The sequence below is a fragment of the Theropithecus gelada genome, chromosome 3, assembly GCF_003255815.1.
Source record: "Theropithecus gelada isolate Dixy chromosome 3, Tgel_1.0, whole genome shotgun sequence".
Taxonomy (NCBI): domain Eukaryota; kingdom Metazoa; phylum Chordata; class Mammalia; order Primates; family Cercopithecidae; genus Theropithecus; species Theropithecus gelada.
In genome coordinates this window covers 29685472-29700024 of record NC_037670.1, presented here as the reverse complement: position 1 = coordinate 29700024, position 14553 = coordinate 29685472, and the positions used below count along the sequence as shown (strand labels likewise).

Below are 14553 nucleotides of genomic sequence, written 5' to 3'. Positions count from 1 at the left end.
CAGGCCCCAGAAGAGCCACTTTGGGGCAGCACGGAGACCTCAGAGTAATGAGCTCGACTGAGCAGGCTGTAGTTTGCAAAAGCTGCAGACCAGACAAGCTTCACCCTTCAGACCAAAAAGAAAAATCCCCTCTGGAACCTGAATTGTTCGGCAAAAAAGATAAACGTGTAAGCCAGTCCCAGATCTTAGAGCAAAATGGGACATGTGAATCATTTTCTGTAGATAATAAGGAACCCTTAAAAGAATAAGCCATTCTTGTTACAGCTTTCGAATGGTGATGGCTTTTGCCTGCAATCTCTGTATGTTTATGGCAAAATCATTATTTTGAGATGAATTATCTGGACAACTGTCAGAGAGGAACTGCAGGCTGCGTTTCACCACTGATGCTCTTTGCTTTACGCATGTGTTGCACGTATTCCCATCAGTTGGTGGTAAACTTTTGCATTTTTCAAGCCTCTCAGAGGACTGACCCACTTTCTGTGCAGTGTCAGAAGCTCAAGAGAGAAGCCAGAAGAAAAAGACACAGTAGCCTGTAGCCTTCGGTGCACATCTGCAAAGAATGCGTGACTATTGCCACTATTGCATTCTGCCCAGGGTTTTATTCATTCATCTTCTAAGCCAGACTTCTGCCAGGTCCCCTCACTTGTCTGTAGAACATTTCCGTACTGGCTAATGTTTTTCCATCTTACTAGCCAAAGTTGTTCATATTCTCCCTGAGTGACAGAGCAAACAAAAGCTGGTCAAAAGCAAACAAATAGGGTCTTCTGATCATTGAACCACTTTTGAATCTTTCATTGACAAAATCTCCACAGCGAAGAACACCTGCAATAGGTATCAAGCATAAACGCTTCTTCATCAATGGTTGCTTGCATCGAAAAGGGCTCGGAAAGACAGGACCCCAACTGTTCCCTCAGAAAAGCGTTTGTGTTTCAGCTCATCTGGGATTGGAGAGCCCATTTCTTCCTGATGTGTGTCACGTGGAGGCCTCCAACCTGCAAACATCAGGATAGCTGCTTCCCTGCAAAATTAGGCAGCTGCAGGTTGACTCGAGTCTGTGTCTTCTGAGCCAGAATGTGGGATGATGCAATTGAATAAGTGTGGGATGCTTTCTACAGAGCATAATTCTACACGATGACTCCTACAGACATACATACACACTGAGAGAGACCAAGAGAGGATAACGTGGAATAAAAATGCCACAATCTCATGGCCTCAACACCAAACTGGTGCTGATCCAATTCTTCCCGAAATGAAATGTGATGTTTCTGAATTCCTTCTGGCTGCCACTGAAAGCTTTTCCTGGTGACTGCGGGAGGCTGCAATGTGGTGGGGGTGGGGCACGGAGTGCTGGGCGCTAAGCTCCCTCCTGGCTTCACATAAAGGAAGCAAAATCAAAATCCAAGCCTGAAAAAAAAAAAAAAAAAACTAAATTTAATTGGCTAGGAAACAGGATTCCTGGGGCCTCTGCTTTCCCAGCTTCCAGAGAAGGATTTAGGCTGGGACACTTCCCCGCCCTCAGGACAAAAAGAGAGGAAAAAAAAAAAAAAGGATTAAATTCGGGTTGGGTCTGGCTAGTACAAATTGCATGCAGAGTATACAGTTGCTTTGCATATTTCATGTACTTTCATGGAGAGGGAAAACGGGGGAAGAGGGAGGGCAGCGACACTAAACAGGGGAAAAAATGAAAAAAACAACTTGCTGTTTTCATATGGTCGGATAGAACTGTTTTGTCTCTGTAACTGTGCAGAATGTCAATGGTAGGCACCGTGTCGTGACAAGATTTTTTTTTTTTTAAGTTAAGCTAAGCTCACACCCGAGCTGTAGCCCCCCGAGGTACTGCAGCTTTAATTGTGTTCAGTATGATCTACAGAACAATATGTCTTGATAAATCTGAATGGCAACCCAGCGCACGGCTCCCCTTGGCATTGCTGCAAAGCCAGGCCTCGCTTTAGTGAACCCCTTCAGGAATGTGGGTTAATTCGACGACCCTTTTTACCCCCACAGCTCTGTTTTTGTGAGGTTGGCAGAAACTGACACGTTTTCTTTTGCTTAATTAAGTTGTTCAGTAGAAGGCTGGTCAAACAGTTGCATCTACGTGGGGAGTCTGGAGATGCACAGAAAGCCGTGGGCGTTTCCAACATAAAAAGGGGGATTCTGTTATTGTTTGGGTGTAGACGGGTCATTTTTTCAAAGTTACTGCTGCCTGAGTGACCACAACCCTGTGCGCAGCCCTGAAAGGACATTAAAGCTGCTTAAATACAACTACCTTGGGTTTATTTTTTAAAAGAGAGAGAGGGAAAGAGAGGGAAAGAACAAGCAGGAGAGAAATGAAGCGGTCTCATTTATGTAGCATTTTATTACTTTCCGGACTTTTTTTTTTTTTTAAGGCAAAGAGTGGGCTTATTTACATAAGAGATGCCCATACATTATGAATTACAGCTAGTATGATCAAACTCTCTTTCCAATCAGTAAAACAAAACTGGTACCATACCCATAGAAATTGCACTGGCCTTCTGAACAGAGGAGAGGGATCTAATCACCCTTACGCCAGACACCAGGGTTAGGAAAATGTCTAAAATCTCTGTTGATGAAATTCCCGCTTTCATTCCTTGCTGATGTTATGACAGCCACACACAGTATCAGTCTCATGGATTCTCAAAAGAACTGAGGGACTGATTGGAGGCCTCCTCCATCACGTCTCTGTCCCTTTCTGAAGCCTCCTATATTTCTAATTCAAATCACCTTTATCATTGACATGCAGATCCCCCCTGGATTTTCTGTGGCTATTTGGTCCCAGCAAGAGTTTTTCTTGTTGCACATACTGTGTGATATATTTAAGAGGAGGCATGCAGAGGCACTGGCACCTGGGCTTTGGGGTCCTAGTGCTGACGATGAATGGCCTTGGTCTACTGTATGCCCTGAGTTGTTCCTATTGATGCCACTGTACCTCAGTTTATCCATAACAGCAGATGCTCAGTGTGGGTACTTAGCAGGCACCTAATATATACATTACTGAGTTTAAGCTGCCCTGTTTCTCCCTCTGCAATACAGCAATAATTGGAAAACTCACTGATTCCACAGCGCCTGGCACCATCACTGCGCTGATAATCAACACCATGATTTTCAGGCGCCCATTGGTGAAGCATCAGGCTTGCAGAGCTGCTCAAGGGATGTTTGTACATACCTGGTCTTGCAGAGAGCCATTATGCCTGCTTGGAAGCCAGGCACTCCAATTTTCCACCAAGTCCCAGAACAGCAGTTTTTTGGAAAGCCTAAAGATCAGCCTCTTCCTTCTCCAGAGAGAAAAGACTGCATGATCAAACATTTCAAGAGACTTCACCATGACTTTTCACTTCTCTTAATATACAAGAAAGAATAGGCAATTATTTGATTGATGTTAGTTGCATGAATGGCAAAATGATTCTTAGGCCAAAGAACAATCCATTTTGGAGTATAAATGACTTGGATCAGCAGTCTACACTGATATCAGCTGTTTTTTTTTTTTTTAAACAAATAAAAACAGGGTCTCACTATGTCACCCAGGCTGGAGTGCAATGGCATGATCACGGCTCACTGCAGCCTCGATCTCCTGGACTCAAGCCATCCTCCCACCTCAGCCTCCTTAGTGGCTGGGATTACTACAGGCATTCACCCTCTTACCTGGCTAAATTTTTTTTACTTTTTGTAGGGATGCTTTGCCGAGATTGGTCTTGACTCCTACGCTCAATCGATCCTCCCACCTCAGCCTTCCAAAGTGCTGGGATTACAGGCCACCGTGCCCAGCTTGGTTTTTCATTACAAGCAATACCTGCTTACTCCTCATATTTTGCCAGAGTTGATTATAGATTTATACTCAAGACACCAAGCTCCTATATTTAGGTTGTGTATATTCAGGTTCCCAAAAATACACAAGAATTTGCCTAGATTTCAAGGTGCTTCCAACCTCTAAGTAGAGAGGACAGGGAGATTTTGAAGGCCTGTTTTGCACAACCATTCCCAAATGACTTGTTACTCTGCAGAACCAAAGCCTGGCTGCACCCAAAAAAACCGCAAAATGCTTCCCCCGGTTCTAGTGGTCGATGTTTAAGGACCACACAGGACACTGGTCTGCAGTGTCCCTATCTTACTTCTCCCTCATTGATGGCTCGAGGAAGACCCCAAAATCTGGGTCTGGTCCACTGATCTTCACGGTCTTAGAGCCACGATACTTAGGTCACCTGCCTTACTTTTAGGTCACCTGCCTTACTGCAAAAAGGTCAAACTCAAAACTACGCACAAGTCTCACATAGAACTTTTAAATCGCAGCTGACTGGCTGGTCTTAGCACCTTTTAAAGAGAGAAGTTGTGGGAAGCGAGTGAAGGCCTGAGCAGATGGGAGCCGAGATGGCCGGGCGGCGAGTGGCTGCCGGAGTCATGCCACCTGGCCATCTTCCCACAGTCTGGAGGGGGTGTGTGTGGCTGGCAGTTCCATTCCCGCTTGAGGTGGCGGGCCCTCTCCCCCTTTCCAATTCCCTGACAGCCCGGGCAGATTTTCCTTTGGCTTTTGAAAATCCAGGACATATTATTCCTCAAAGTCGCCAAGTTCCAGCTGCTAGAGAGAGCTGGCCTTTCGCTCTGTTGCCCCACCATCAAGCCTACATCTTTACACCCAGGGAAACAGAAGGCCTTCCTCCATGCGGGCAAGCCCACAAGAGTTCGGATGCTGCCGCTCGGGTCCTGCAGACAGAGGGGAGGATTCACAAGGGCTGGCCAGGAGCCATCCCACTAGCCCTGGCACTTGCAGCTCCACATGGAGCTCTGCGGCTCTTCAGGACAAAGAGGAGTGTTTTTATCAGCCCAACGTTCTGCTGACAAATGCATAATAAACTGACAGAAAGCGACCAAGCAGCATTTCAAAACCCCCAGTTACAGGGGAGGCCAAGCCTGAGTGGCGATGGTCACTTTCTGCAGGTGTTCGGCCAGTGTCCCTGCATTTGCATGTATTTGCATATACTGTCAAACAGTTGGCTGACAGAAAGTCTGAGGAGGTCTGGACACAGCCCAAACCTGTCAGTGGCTTTCTCCTTGCCAGTCAAGGTTGGCTCTGGCTGCAATTAAGGCAGGAAACGAATACTTCTGACATTGCAATATACCCAGCCACAGCTGGGCGAAGTTAAATGGAAAAGGGGGCTTTATTTAGAGAGACAAGATGCATGCTGGAAAAAAAAGATGGGGAAGGCCAAGAGTGGTTAAATGCTCAGAAAGTGACACTCTACACTCATTCTGCAAAAGGAAACAAATATTTTTCAGTCCTTCCCGGTTGCTGTGCTGTGGTGTTATTTGTTGTTGTTGTTGTTGTTGCTTGGGGTGAGTGAGCAGATTTCCCTACTGAGTGAGGCCAATTCAGCATGCGAGAGGAGCTTGCCAGACACGACACCTTTTATCTTCAGAGTATCATCTCAGGAAGCAGGGAGGAAGGGCATCTCCAAACCGCATTTCCGTGACACACGTGCTACCCCATAAGGCTCCACTGTTCCGTTCAGTGTTGGCAAATAGGTAGCCATGGCTGGGAGGGGGTGAGAAAATTGGAGGGGGCCGAGCACAAGCGTCATGTTGTCCCCCCACCGCCCCGCACAAGGGTTACAGCTCATATTAGCATATGGATTGCCATGGGAAAGAAACAAAATCAGAGCCTTCACTACTGTAAGAGTGAATGGCCTCAAGAGATGGAGGGGGCGGGGAAGGAAGAAAGCCGGAGAGAAAGGTGGCTGTTGTTCTTGTTGTTTTTAAGAACACATGAGATTTATATTTTTGGAGGCCTGTGTCCTTCTGAGATGTTGTTTTACAGATTCTTTAAGCGAGACCTAACAATTTATTAAATACTTCATCTCTAAACAGTGGTGGGCACTAGAGTTTCATGAGCAGCAAACAATAGATTCTGTTTATTCGCCAACAATACAGACACTGTTTAGCTCCGGACTGCAAGTGGCTGAGCCATCTGGCTCATATCTCCACAGTAAAACATTGTCCGTGACACAAAAAATGACTACATCCCCAGGACAAACTAGTGTGACCTCTAAATAAAGCCTTCCTCTGAAGCTATGATATCACACTGCACAGGGGACACCAGCACAATTGAATCTGGTCACCAAAAGCCCAAGTGAGATAGGACTATGTAAATGGAATTTTATAGGAGACTTTTTGTCCTCCGGGGCAAACCATCCAGATCCGTCCACAGCACTGAAACATCTTTTTCATTCACCCCTGGGACAACAGTGTGGTTCTATTTGGCGATTGGCAGTCCTCTTTCTCCCGCGCCCTACCCAGGAAGCACACGTCCGTGTTCCCGAGGCAGCACCTGCAGCCTTTGCTTCCAGCAACTTTTCACTGATGCGGGCCCCACCTGCACCAGCCTTTTTGCTGATATTTCTGAAACAAGCGGCCCTTTCTCCTCCCTGCCAGGGAGAAGGCCCAAGTTTGCCAGCTTCTTCACAAATAGCCAAACAAGTCACTCTGAGCCTTGCGCCACCTGAATGCCCGCTTCACGAGGCAAACAAGTATACACACACACACACACACACACACAGACATACACACACAGACACACACACACTCCAGCACCCTGTCCAAGAAAGGGGCCATTTCAATGGAAGAAGTGTCATTCTCCGGAAAAGACCCAATTCAGTCTCTACCACCAAGGCATTTGTGTGGCTGTTTGGTGGGAAAATTTCATTACAGAAATTGAGACATGATGAAGAACAGACCAAAAAGCTGGCTCGGCTTAAGGCTTCCACCTGTTCCAATTCCTGTTTGTTTTGTTTTTCAGAGCGAGAAACCCTGACCCACCCCTATGCATAAAACAGTTTGCACACACAATGCTTCATAAAATAAGATCTCTCAGTGATTTCCCCATGCAAGCAGGTATTGGACCATTTTGCAGCCGGAGCCACCTGAGATGTGACACACTCAGCACCTGTTGGAGATGGACAGGGGAGGGTGAATTCCTCTGTGAACTTTTGCCATCCCCGTCACCTCACACAAACTACTTAACTGCTCAGCACCCATCCTCAGGTGTAAAAAAGGGATAACATTTCCTTCTTCACGGGAACTAAATTTGGAAAATAGGTGAGAAATGCTTACCATAATGCCTTATATATAGTGAGGGTTTAATAAATGGAAGCTCTTACAATAATGATAACAGATAATGGTAACATTGTTTCTATGACTCCTGGAATTTCAGTGGGAAAACAGCTTCTAGGATACCAGTCACTCATTTAAATAAACATTGACCCTTGATAATAGCAACGTTTCTTGACCGGGCACAGTGGCTTATGCTTGTAATCCCAGCACTTAGGGAGGCCGAGGCGTGTGGAACACTTGAGGTCAAGAGTTCAAGACCAGCCTGGCCAACATGGTGAAACCCTATCTCTACTAAAAATACAAAAATTAGCCAGGTTTGGTAATGTAATCCCAGCTACTCAGGAGACTGAGGCGGGAGAATCGCTTGAACCTGGGAGGTGGAGGTTGCAGTGAGCCGAGATTGAGCCACTGTACTCCAGCCTGGGTGTCACAGTGAGATTCTGTCTTTAAAAAAAAAAAAAGTAACATTTATTATCATCATTACCATCTATCATTCACTTCTTGCCAAATTATTTGGCAAAGTTGGATTAGAAACTGCACTGCTAGTGGGCTTATCATCTTCCTATTTCTGAGGTAGAGCTTTCTTCATGAGGCATGAAAATGGCCAAAATTGTATATTGTTATTTCTGTAGCAGTCATAGTCATTTGTTTTAAAGAATGAGAATGCACAGTTGCTGTATCTTAAGTATAAAGTCATAGGGATGACTTGATATCTTAAAATGATTTCTTTCCTTTTGCTTCAGTTCCAATTAATCCCAAGATTTTAATTGCTTGCAGTTAATTTAGGAGTAATCTTTGCATTTACAGCTGGTGAGTTTCTAAAAATGAAGCTGTTTGGTTGAAATTATGAAAGCTGATTTTTCCCAGTTAGTTGGGAGAACACAAACTGGACGCAGAGCCTAGGAAACAATCTTTGTAAAAATGTCACAAATGCCAGCTGGGTGTGGTGGCTCACACCTGTAATCCCAGCACTTTGGGAGGCCGAGGCAGGCAGATCACTTGAGGTCAGGAGTTCGAGACCAGCCTGGCCAACATGGTGAAACCCCGTCTCTACTAAAAATACAAAAATTAGCCAGATATGGTGGTGCATGCCTGTAATCCCAGCTACTTGGGAGGCTGAGGCAGGAGAATCGCTTGTACCCAGGAGGTGAAGGTTGCAGTGAGCCAAGATCGTGCCACTGCACTCCAGCGTGGGTGACAGAACGAGATTCTGTCTCAAAAAAAAAATTTTTTTTAATCACAAATGCCATATTTAACCAAATGTAAACTGAGTTATGGGCCCTTGGCAGTCCAAACTTTGTGATAGGTATGTAAATCAATTTAACAGGACATGACGATACGGTTCAGTTACCATCTATAGAACTCCTCCAGACATTTCCAGTAGAAATTTAAAGTATTCCCAGAATATCAAAGCTAGCGGAAATTTCCATATGGAAAACCTTCTAGACTTTATATCTTTGGAAGAATGCAAAATATTCACTGTTTACTCACAAATCTCCACCTCTGTTTTGTTAGATTGTTTCATTTTGGTTTTGCCTTAATACTTACATGTGGAAGCTGTTGCACACATTGTATTATTTCCATGAATCCTGGTTAATTTCAGCAGGAAAACTGCTCCCAGGGTGACAGTCAACCATGCCAACAAATGCTGCCCTGGGAATCTGGGACCTATGAGAAGTCCAGCCAAGGACATATACAAATCCAATTAAACTTCGAAATACACATTTCGGATGGGAGGGCAAGGTCAAATCCTCTCATATATTGTTGGTGGAAATGCAGTTTAAAATAACCTTTGTAGAGAGTAATTTGATAGTCTCTAACAACATGTAAAATGTTTACACCCTCTGATCCAGGAATTCTACTTCTGGGACCATATTCTACTGAGCTATTCCTTCAAAGTGTGCAAGAACATATGTACAAGGGGGTTGATTATAATATTATTTGCAAAAATGAAACATGATGATAACCTAAGTGTCCATCAATAGAGCACTGTTTGAATAACTTACAGTGCATCATTTAAAAAGTAAGATGGGGAGCCATATGTATAACATGCCCTATAACTACATCTATATCTATATGTCTTTACATAAAATTATCTAGAAGAGGCTGGGCACAGTGGCTCACACCTATAATCACAGCACTTTGGGAGGCCAAGGTGGTCAGATCATTGGAGCCCAGGAGTTCCAGACCAGCCTGGGCAACAATGGTGAAACCCTGTCTCTAAAAAAATACAAAAATTAGCCAGGCATAGTGGAGCATGCCTGTAGTCCCAGATACTTGGGAGGCTGAGGTGGGAGGATCACCTGAGCCCAGGAGGTCGAGGCTGGAGAGACCATGATTGTGCCACTGCACTCTAGCCTGGGCAACGGAGTGAGAACCTGTGTCAAAAAAATAAAAATAGAATTATCTAGAAGAATGCATGCAACGCCATCCAGAAGATGAAAAGAGGAGGATTTCGTTTTTACAGCATGCCCTTTCATGGTATTTGCATTTTTTAAAATCAAAAAGTCATAATCCTTTTGGACTTTAAAGTACCATGGGTACCACAAATAAAAAAATACATTTCCCGGTCACTGTTCATTGTAAGGCTACTGATATTCCTTGGCATAGGGGACATGAACTTTACAAGGGAGAAGGAAAGAAGAGCTGGCCAGCAAAATTTCCTGGATGCCCGCTGTGAGAACGGGTTGACGCCAAAGGTTGAGGGAGTTACGGCCAAAGAGAAAAACTAATCCCTTCCCCTAAGAGACTTACCATGGCATAAGAAGTCTGTAGCTAAAGTAAATATAATATGGAAGTGCTGAGTGATTTGACTTACCCCATCTGTGGGGTTTTAATTGTTTGTGATTTGTTGGTTCTGCAACAATACAAGCCATCTAATGTGGTGCTCAAGAGCTGAGCTCTGGGGTTTCACTATGGCCAGCTCTACACTTACTGGCTGGGGAACTTTGCTACTTAGTATCTCTGGGCTTCATTTCTTCTCTGTAAAATACTCGGATTATCTACCTCACAGGGCTGATATAAAACACTTAACACAGAGCCTGGTGTCTACTGCATACTAGGCACTATGAATCTAGCTATTGTTTTGTTATTGTTGCTATAATAATATTTATATTATTATTATTCTACAACTAATTTATGTATTCACTGCCCTTCACGCAGAAGGGACAGCACGGTGCAGTCTGTATTTCTGAGGATTCAGGGATCCACACAGGTAGGCTCGCGTTTTGAGTTACCCCTGCAACAGGAGGGTTTGCGCTTCAGCAGCCACACTCTCGGCCCACACCCCTGATCTGCATTTTCAACACGGCAGACTGGGGTAGGGATCTATGGCCATGGAACAAAGGCAGGTTCACTTGTAAATGCTGAGGCAGAAACAGGCAGTTGTTTAAACAAGACGACATTAAATCTACAAAAAAAAAAAAATCCCCGCCATGCCCAGCGCCACCTCCCAGGTGACCCTGGCCCATGGGATGGCGTCTCCTGCCAAGGACACAGGGCTCCCCTCCCCAGGGCAGTTTGCGGCAAAGCTAGAGCTGGTTTCAATGTTGAGACACCCCTGCCTCCCCCGCTGCCTTCACCCGATAGTGTTTCTGTTTCTTCCTGGGTTCCTCCTCCATCCTTCTGGCTTCATTCCGGCAATTTGCACATGACCCTCATGGGCCACCGTACCCTGCACCCTACATGTCCTTTTTGCAGTATCACCTGCCTTCACTTGAGCGATTCACTCTTCCAATTCCAATGCCCACAAGAAGAATTCAGAGGGTCCCACTCATCTTTTCAAGTTAGGAAAACCAGTCAAAAATTATCAGCAGGTGGTATAGACAGTGGCCATTTAAGCCTATTGTGGGGCGGTGGGTGGGCAGGCCGTGACTGACACCTCTAGCAACCAATGAGACTGAGGAAAGAGACTCTTCTGCCCTCCGATTGGTCAGCCCTGGCTTTTAAAGGCCCTGAGCTGACCAGACGCTGTCCTCCCACCTCGCAGGTGCAGAGGGACCCTGGGGTCAGTGGAATGTTTGGCTCTGTTTTCTGTGACTAAAATATAATTGTATTTGTGATCTAGAAAGCACATGACTTTTTCCCCATAGTTATTTTATTATCAGCTGTAAGTCATACCAACGATGACCCAAGTCATTCTTGTACGTTTATCTTGTTTTCATTACTAATACCAATGCTTTACCTACATATAGTCTCTTACCTTTGATAAACTACTTTCACACATGCTAATTTGGATAATATATGAAATGAAGCGTATCTTACTCTCTCCTTTCCATAGAGAAAGAGAATGAAGCTCAGAGAGGTTCAGTAATTTGCCCAAGGTCACACAGCTAGAAAAGTGAGACTGGGATTAGAATCCAGCTTTTTGTACTCTTAAGTCAACCCTCCTTCCATGTTTTTCAACGTTTTATGCGGTATTCAGAAAAATATTTCCCAAATAAATGAGATCTCACTTTCCCCTCTCTCTCATGTTTCCCATTTTGGAAACCTTTACAGTTTAAGGGTCAAGACAGTAGATAAAGTTTTTTAAAACATAAACTTTCCACAAGTGCAGAAGTAAAATTTCTTAATAAATAGGAAAAGATTGACGACAGATATATGAATACACTGATGAAACAATAACTTATAAGATGGACCTGGCAGGAAGTAAAAGTGTCCCACACAAATTCTCGCTGTTGAAGGAATGCCCCGTCATTACAGCAGAGGGGGTCATAGACACAGGCTTTATGCTTCGTGCTGAATGTCTAACCACACGCAGAGTTAGTGACCCATGGACAGAGCCTCTTACCCCTCCCCAGCCTCTGTGCAATGGAGACGGCTGTGTCTGCTCTTCTCTGGCCTCTGAGCAGAGAGGAGTGACCCAAAAGGATAGGCTGGCTTTGGACTCTGTCCTCCTCTGGGGTATCAGAACTAGGTGGAAACCCTCATGCACCTTGAATGTGGTGGCTCTGGGGACACTCTGGGCCCACATCCTTGCTTCTGGCCACATGTTTATGGTTCTGAAACTTATCACTGGGTGGCAGTTTGCCAGAAAATAGGGAAAATGGGATCATGGGGTTCCCACCATGCCCAGAGCCAGCTCCCAGGTGACCCTGGCCCTGTGAACAAAGTTCACACCAAAACAAGGAAGAGCTTTCCTGCCCCACCTCTCTTCTCATATTTGGGGACAGTCGGGTGGGGAGAAACTTTCTTACCACATGCGGCCTGTGTACTCTGGTCTGGTGGGGTAGCAAGGTCTTGCTGTGCACAGGTCAGGCCCCAGGTGTCCTCCTTCCCTCCACCCAGCCACTGACAAGAATAGCTCTTCCTTTGTTTTGACTTGTGAACAAAGTTCTTAGATGCCTTAAAGGGGAAAGAGATTTTTCTTATTCAAAATGACCCAGAAGCCTTTCAAGGCAAACAACTCACCCAAGGGCAAGCAGGCAACTGCTGACAGAGGCCAGGCCAACTAGAACCAGGGCCCCAGGCACTGCGTGCAAAGTCCAGTACCCTGAGGAAGCTGCCATCAAAGGAGTCACTCATCCCAAATGATGTCAGCGTTGACCAATGAAAACAAAAGCTGAGGTAGAGAAGCTGTCAGAGGGGCCTCAGCTTTCCAAGCCTGGGTACCAACACTCTGAGTCCTCATTGGATCTTCTTCTGAAGACCGACTCCTGCAGGGAGACTCTCAGTGAGTAAAAAATATATAAACAAATACAAACAGGTCAGTGAGCCCACCAATTACATCATGTCCGATGGGATGAAGCCAGTGTGTCAGGGCTGGCCATGGGCTCAAAATGTGTGCATGAGACTTAATGTGGAACCACGCCGGGCACGGTGGCTCAGGCCTGTAATCCCAGCACTTTGGGAGGCCGAAGTGGGTGGATCACTTGAAGCCAGGAGTTCGAGACCACCCTGGCCTACATGGGGAAACCCCGTCTCTACTACAAATACAGAAATTAGCCAGGCATGGTGGTGGTGCAGGCCTATTAATCCCAGCTACTTGGGAGGCTGAGGCAGGAGAACTGCTTGAACCCGGGAGGCAGAGGTTGCAGTAAGCTGAGATTGGACCACTGCACTCCACCCTGGGCAACAGAGTGAGACTCTGTTTCAAAAAAAAAAAAAAAAAAGAATGTGAAATCCACACATTGAATCAGAAAAATTTTCTACTGCCCCACCTCCCTTTAGCAAAGGAGGACAGGACAATGAAGAATCTATTGGCAAAGCAGGCTACATCGCTTGCCGAGCCCCTGGAATTCTGAGAAGGTGCTTCTCCTGTGATAGTGGTCACTGATATGGCAAGAGGCTGAGAGTCCCTGGCCAAAACTCTGAAAGGGGTGGCATGTTTCTGCAGAAACCCAGCAGAGGGGCAGGTACCCCCAATGCGCCCTCCTTCCTTGTAGCAAGCAGGGTCCCCCGCTGGAAGAGCTGCCTGTTTGGGGCAGGCTTTCTAAATATTAAAATGTCAGTGGCTGGGTAGAGGGCAGGAGGACACCCAGGACCTGACCTGTGCACAGCAGGACCTTGCTACCCCACCAGACCGGAGTACACAGGCCACATGTGGTAAGAAGGTTTCTCCCCACCCGACTGGCCCCAAATATGAGAAGAGAGGTGGGGCAGGAAAGCTCTTCCTTGTTTTGGTGGCAGGTGAGTGTCCGTGGTCAGGAGCCATGGAGACTCGTGCCGCGGACTGCGAAGTCACCCAGCCATCTGGCACAAGCTCTATGACCTGAAGAGCTTGTTTTGCCCTGTTCCCCCAGAACCAGCAGCACAGACCACAGGGGGCTCGCATTATGTTAGCAAATGAAGAAATGCTTTCACATGAATAGGCAAATTGTCATCTATTTTAAAGATTTACTTCTAACATAGAAACACAATGAAAATCCAGCTATATTATCCACAGAACAACTACAGGGCTTACAAAAAAAAAAAAAACAAACCTCTTTAATCGTGCATGTCAGCGTGGCCTGGCATGCAAGCTCAGTGCAAGCTGTGAACCATGTTTCTAGAGACCTCATGCCCAGCTGCGCTCCGGGAGAGCACCTAAAGTCTAGGTCTGAGGTCTGGGGGAAGTAAGGGCCAGGCAATCCCTCTCCTGACCCTCTATATTGGATCTGATGTTTGTTCCACGAACTGGGAAGTTCAAGTTCCCCAGAATCTGACTTTGGATAAGGGGAAGCAGGAACAACTCTACTTTTATATAAAGCTGGACATTTGTCCAAAATTGCTTCCTTGTTGCTGTGCCACTTGGGGCACAGAACCAAGTCAGATGAGGCTTCATTTTGGCATCAACACCCCACATCCATCTCATTCAGCTAAGGTCTCTCTGTCCTCCGGTTCCCAGTTCAGTCCCTGGGAAGAAACTGAATTGTCCTCTCTTCCAAGTGTGGCCCGTGCACTCATCCATGCCACAGGATCCCCTTGAAGGCTCCCCTGCCGCCCCACACCCACCCC

The 14553-nt window shown here is 45.9% G+C and overlaps 1 long non-coding RNA gene across 1 annotated transcript; it reads right to left on the bottom strand.

Annotated features, from left to right (window-relative positions):
* Positions 1-377: 377 nt before the first annotated feature.
* On the bottom strand, positions 378-12403 carry LOC112621800. Its single transcript, XR_003118774.1, has 3 exons — positions 12315-12403; positions 3071-3293; positions 378-1404 (listed from the first exon to the last, which is right to left on the bottom strand). It is a non-coding gene; the product is annotated as an uncharacterized LOC112621800 (long non-coding RNA).
* Between the last annotated feature and the right edge of the window lie 2150 nt (positions 12404-14553).